At 42.3% G+C, this 6,475-nt stretch overlaps 1 pseudogene across 1 annotated transcript; it reads left to right on the top strand.

Annotated features, from left to right (window-relative positions):
* The first annotated feature begins 293 nt into the window (after positions 1–293).
* Phf8-ps (PHD finger protein 8, pseudogene) lies at positions 294–4,191 on the top strand (annotated as a pseudogene). Its single transcript, NR_160433.1, has one exon. The product of NR_160433.1 is annotated as a PHD finger protein 8, pseudogene (transcript).
* The last annotated feature ends 2,284 nt before the right edge of the window (positions 4,192–6,475 follow it).

Genomic DNA, 6,475 nt, shown 5'->3' with positions numbered 1-6,475 from the left:
CTGTCATGATGAAAGTCACAAAATTGAGGTTTATTTTAGGTTTGAAGAAAATGATACTCATTACTGACCCCAACTCCAGGACTGTGGCTTGAGAGCCTAGTCTTGTTTGCCTTGTCCTTAAAGATTTTGAGGTAATTTTCTAATAACCTGACCAGAAGTGGAAGGATTTCTTGATCTCTTGTCCCTCCTAATTTTTGGTCTCTTTCCAGGCTCCTCCTTCATTCTTTAGGCTGTAGTTTGCATCATAATAACAGGAATGGAGAGTTCTAGAACCCAAGATGCGAGAGGCCAGCAACAGAGTGGTTACAGAAGCTTCTTGAGAGGTTTCAGGTATCTGTAGGAAACACAAGAAAGTCACCACCTGACTTCAGGGTCAAAGTAAGTGGCCTGTGAAGGGCTCAAAGGTAGAGCAGGACATAGAACTACTATCCATCATCAACAAGGGAGGGTGTTGTTCTCACCCTCTTTTAACACCACAAACCTTGGTCTGCTCTAAAACCTGTGAGGATGGCCTTGGTGCCTGTGTATTGTCTTTGTCGACAGCCTTATAATGTGAACCACTTCATGATTGAGTGCGGCCTGTGCCAGGACTGGTTTCATGGTAGCTGTGTTGGGATTGAAGAAGAAAACGCTGTTGACATTGACATCTACCACTGCCCAGACTGTGAGGCTGTATTTGGGCCTTCCATTATGAAAAACTGGCATGGATCGCCTAGAGGGCATGATGCTCTCAAGAGGAAGCCATTGATGACTGGGAGCCCTACCTCTATTCACCAAATCCAGGGTAGGATTTTTGAAAGCTCTGACAAAGTGATTTTGAAGCCCACAGGAAGTCATTTAACAGTAGAATTTCTGCTAGAAAGTAGCTTCAGCATACCTATCCTTGTCTTGAAGAAGGATGGGTTGGGGATGACACTTCCACCGACATCATTCACTGTCAGAGATGTTGAGCAATATGTTGGTTCTGACAGAGAGGTTGATGTGATTGATGTAGCCTGTCAGGCTAGCAGCAAGATGATGTTGGGAGATTTTGTGAAATATTATTACAGCAGGAAGAGGGAAAAGACCTTTAATGTTATTAATTTGGAATTCTCTAATACTGGGCTTTCTAATATAGTAGAGATGCCCAAGATAGTTCGTAAGCTTTCCTGGGTTGAAAACTTATGGCCAGAAGATTGCGGCTTTGAGAGACCCAATGTACAGAAGTATTGCCTTATGAGTATGCAGAATAGCTATACAGATTTTCACATTGAATTTGGTGGCACTTCAGCCTGGTACCATGTAGTTAAGGGTGAGAAGATCTTCTATCTGATCCGCCCAACAGATGCTAACCTGACTCTTTTTGAGTGTTGGAGCAACTCTTCTAACCAAAAGGAAATATTCTTTGGTGACCAGGTAGACAGATGTTACAAGTGTTCTGTGAAGCAAGGACAGACACTTTTCATTCCTACAGGATGGATCTATGCTGTGCTGACCCCAGTGGATTGCCTAGCATTTGGGGGAAACTTCTTACACAGTTTAAACATTGAAATGCAGCTCAAAGTCTATGAGATTGAGAAGCATCTGTGTACAACAGACCTCTTCAAGTTTCCAAGCTTTGAGACCATCTGTTGGCATGTGGGGAAACACATCCTGGACATCTTTAAAGGTTTACGGGAGAATGGGAGATGTCCTGCATCCTTCTTGGTCCATGGTGGTAAAGCTCTAAACTTGGCCTTTCAAGCCTGGACAAGGAAAGAAGTTCTGCCTAACCGTGATAATGAGATCCCAAAGACAGTGCAGACCATACAGCTCATTGAAGATCTGGCTTGGGAAATTCATCTGGTTGAAGATAATTTCCAACAGAACATCCCAAAGACAAGTTCTACCTTTAAGTTCCAGCAGCTCCATACCAATTCCTCTTCCTTAACTAGGCAAGCTCATCCCACTTCAGTATCCAAGTCTAAATTATCACTGCCCTCCAAAAATGGTTCAGAAAAGAAAAGCCCAAAGTATAAAGACACCTTTAAGAAGGAAGAACAAATGAGCAAGGAGAGTTCAGCTCTGGGGCCTAATTATCAACATAGCTGTAATTTCATGGATCTAAATAATGATCAACAATGGAAGGTAGGCTGTCTCCAAAACGTAGAGTTTAACATCACTAGTACTTGTTTGAATGATTCAGATGATAACTCAAAACATGACAAAGCCTTCAATGGGAATGAGAGCCTGGTGCCTCTGTTGATGGCTAATGGCAATACGAAGAGGGAAAAGAGCTTGTCCGAATCTTGGCAAGCCAAAATCACAAAGAAGGAAGATACATCAAGGTTGATGAAAGAACAAGCGATGGTAGACACATTTGACTTGGATTTAAATGATGAGCTACAGATTGAAAAGGGATTAGGTAAAGAGAAAGTGAGTCTGGTAGTAAGACCAAAAATTCCTCCAAGTTTGCCCCATGTGAAGCTTTGCTCTGACCAAAACCAAAGTCATGATCCAGGGGAAACTGAGATCACCATTGTAGAGAACTATAAAATAGATAAGGAAATGGTGGAAGAGGTTGAAGGCAAGTTTAAGAATGGAAGTGAATCTGGTGGAACTATTGATCCACTAAAGGCCAAGAAACAGGTGGGTGGACCTGGCTGTGTTATCCTCACTGATGACCCAAACTCTTCCAGCAATAAGAAGGACATTCAGGACACTGTGTGCATGTCTGATTTGCAGTCTTCTCCTCCTTCACAAGCTCCCTCCAGCCTTCAGGCATTTTGGAGTGGGGGACAAGACCAAGGCAACAAAAGCCCTAGCAGTGTCTTGGGCACAGTGTCTGACAGTCCTGTTTCTCGGCGTACCCCAAGGAAATGGCCCATCAAGCGGCTAGCATACTGGAGAAATGAAAGTGAGGCGGGAAATGCTTGTGTAGATGAACAGGGCAGCTTAGGAGCATGCTTCAAGGAAGCTAAGTATATCTTCTTATCCCTGGAATCTGATGACGACGACGATGATGATGATGATGACGACGATGACAACAACCCTGCTTTGAGAGTTCTACCAAAGAAAAGGAAGATATCAGATAATGCCCCAAGGATTCCTAGGGCAGATGAGATCCCAACACTACCAAAGCAGGACCATTCTGTGCCTGAGGGTAACAGAGTTGGCTCCATTGAGATAGACTGGACTACAGCAGCTACAAAGCTGGCACAGGAGGTGAACAACATGAAGCTCACTCTCACTAGTCCAGGAAAAAGCAGCCAATAAACAGAGAAGCTAAGACTTAAATCCATGTCCTCCAACTTCAACTTTTTTCTGTTGCTTGATACTTAAGTGAATATATAGTTTAGTAAAAATATCCTATTTAAATGAAATTTATAGGGTTATGTTTTTAATGGGAAGTTCTATAGAGTTGTAGAGTTTCTTAGAAATGCCTTCTAGGGTGTTATTGAGACCCAGAGGAGATCAAGCAGGTCAAGATCCTCTTTTACTAATACTTGCCTCTGTCATTTATATCTCAATGCTGCGCATAACTTAGAAATAAAGGAAATTTACTGCTTTAAATAAATTCAAGATGAAGAAAACAAACAAAAGGACCACAACAATAAAATATCAGCAAATGATCAACCAATATGTGTCTTGAGACTGTATATTCTTACAAATACTTGAGATCCTAATTTGAATTTTGCTTGGGCCTAGGAATTTCTTCTGGGATAGACTTCACCAAAATAAATGTATTAGAATCCCATTGTTAACCAAACAGTTTTGATCAAGAATATGCTGCAAATTTTATTATTTCCCAAACACACATGCCACTAGTCAATCATAAGGTTGTTTTATGAAATCTGGCATGTCTGATGAATGATTAAAATCTTTGGAACAAAAAAAAAAATATCTTGCCTAATACAAATAAATGGAAACCTCTGTATTTTTGTTTGGATATGGCATGTCTCCTAAAGAGTCACACACCAAGGCTTGTGTCCAATGCTGAAGGTTAAAGGGAGTCTCTTGGGCTACAACTACTCTGATTTTATAATTTCAGTTCTTCACTGTTAGATTCGTAAGTAAACTGACTCATGAAAGTGGTTGGGAAGTGTAGTCCCCAGGGTTTATTTGGAAGTAGTATTACCATGACCCTGAGTTGTATATTTTTTATCAAGCATGTTGGTCTCTATTTATCAACTTCCATGGAGTGCACATTCTTAAACTAATTAAAGAACTCTCAAAGCAGGGTTGTTGTCATCTGTGATGATCTGCCTTATCATTAGCTCAAAGAAATGGAGCCCGTCAACTGTGCACTGAGACGTTTGGAATCACTAAATCCACTATAAAGTTGCTTTTCTTAGCTATTTTAATGCTTTGTTTGCTTGTTTATTTTGTTTTGAGATGTGTTCTGTCTAGATAGCCTTGGCTGTCCTGGAACTCACTCTGTAGACTAGTATGGCTTCAAACTCACAGAAATGTGCTTTTCTCTGTCTCTCAAGTGTTGCATTTTAAGACATATGCTACAACATCGAGATTCTTAGCTATTTTTTTAAAAAGATGTTTTAATTTTATTTTATTTGTATGAGTGTTTTCCTGCTGTTTACATGTGCACTATGTGCATGTCTGGTGCCTGCAGAGACTAGAAGAGGGTGTTTGGTGCCCTAGAACTGAAGTTATAGAAGGTTGTAAGCTGGCTAAGGGTCATGGGAACAGAACTCAGGTCCTCTGTAAGAGCAGCAGCACCCTTAACCACTGAATCATCTCTCCAGCCTCATTTCTTAGTTCTTTTTAGCATTAATATACAGCTCATTATTGCACTCAATTCTTTAAGACAGTATTAAGAGAGTGGTTAAAATATTATTAAAAATAAAGGCAGAATTTAATGGGCTATACATAACCAGAAAATAAGTTCATGATGCAGTAGAGAGTGTAAGACCTGAAGAGCCTTATATCCGGGATGACCCACTCACAGAAACACAGAGATGGAGATCAATGCAACAAGCAAGAAGTTTATTGATCTGGCATGCCAGGACCATCCTGCAATGGGGCAGAGACAACCTTGAATCTCCTAAACACACACTTTTTATACAGTTTAAGGGTAGGCCTTGGTAACAACAACATGAGTTGGTTTAAGCCCATTGTTAAGCTGACCTTTAGGGGCCCCCCTTTAGAAATGGTAATTAGCCTCTCCCAGGGAGGCAGTAAGTGCTTCACGACCTTCCCTAAGCAGCATAGAGCATGAGGTGAGGTCTTAGGTCACTACAAGAGGGAACTGAAACATTCTTGGTCATTATCTGTGACTGCCTTGCCTTCAGGGCTTTCTGGTAAAGCTTTTTTTTGCTGGGTCATTCCAAGAAGGGAGTGTTTGCCACAGCATTCTAGCAGAAGATCCCCAGCATGTAATTCTAGCAAGGTCTTTCAGTAGTCATCTTATGTTCTCTAAGGTCACACATTCCCCTCTTTTTTCTTGTATTTCAAACATGAAATCATGACTCACTCTAGCCCAACTCTTGATACTGTTCTCTTAACATCATAATCTGAACTGTACTTATAGGCCAGCAAGCAGATCAAAATGCAGGGGCTGAAAAGTAAAAGCAGCATCAGGATTATCTTTCTTTGTAAAACCTAAGGCCCCAAATGTATCCCCTTGTCCAATCCAAAGCCTGTTTCCCTGGTTCAGTAAAGGTGACACGGAGTGGGTGACACCAGCTCTCACACTCAGGTCAGTATGTCCATCCTAGACCCCCTGACTCATGGTGATTATAGTTGGCTATTACCTGAACATAGTCCCAATGTGAGGTGGGCTTCATAAGGCATCACCCGTGGTCTCACAGGCCCAGCTCTTGCAGAAAAAGTCAGAATTTTGGATTGAGGGACCAATCTCCGTGGATCCCGGGACAGACGTAGAAGGGCAGGGTTCGAAGCATGCTTCTCTGGCTGACATGTCCGCAGTCTCCCCATAGGTCTAATCCATGTCACCCAGGTGGGGAAGGTGATGAAAGAGCAGTCTGAGTATTAAATTACCCCTCCAGGTCCCAGTTATCTGGGGCTCCTAAAGCCAACTTACAAACATCTGGAAAAAAGTCAGGCTAGACTCCAAACAGTCTCTCCCACCCTGTTTATGACCTGCCAGGTTAGGTTGCGTGGCTGATGAGGACCAAGGATAGTAGAACACAAGGGAAAGGTGCTAAAATACAGTACCAGGGGAAGAACCCACATCTTTGGGCCCTTTGATGATCTTCAGCTTCAGAAGGTTCTCTGTAGTCTGGACCCTCCAAGTGAGGTGGTCTTCTGGAATTTCAGTTTCAGTCGGGGGAGCAAGCTTCCCATGTGAGGCGTGTATCCAGGCAGCGATTCCGTCTACCTTGACAGCCATTGGAATAGTTAGCAGTACTAGATAAGGTCCTTTCTAACAGGGCTTGAGCATCTGGGAGCGGTGTCACCTCATGTAGACCAAATCTCCAATCTGGAACCGATGTGATGTCTTAGGGGTACCAGGTTCATAGGCAGCTGCCAGATGTGA

This window comes from Mus musculus, chromosome 17 (genome assembly GCF_000001635.26).
Source record: "Mus musculus strain C57BL/6J chromosome 17, GRCm38.p6 C57BL/6J".
In the NCBI taxonomy this organism is placed as follows: domain Eukaryota; kingdom Metazoa; phylum Chordata; class Mammalia; order Rodentia; family Muridae; genus Mus; species Mus musculus.
Note: the sequence above shows the minus strand (reverse complement) of the source record. Positions and strands in the feature narration are given on the sequence as shown.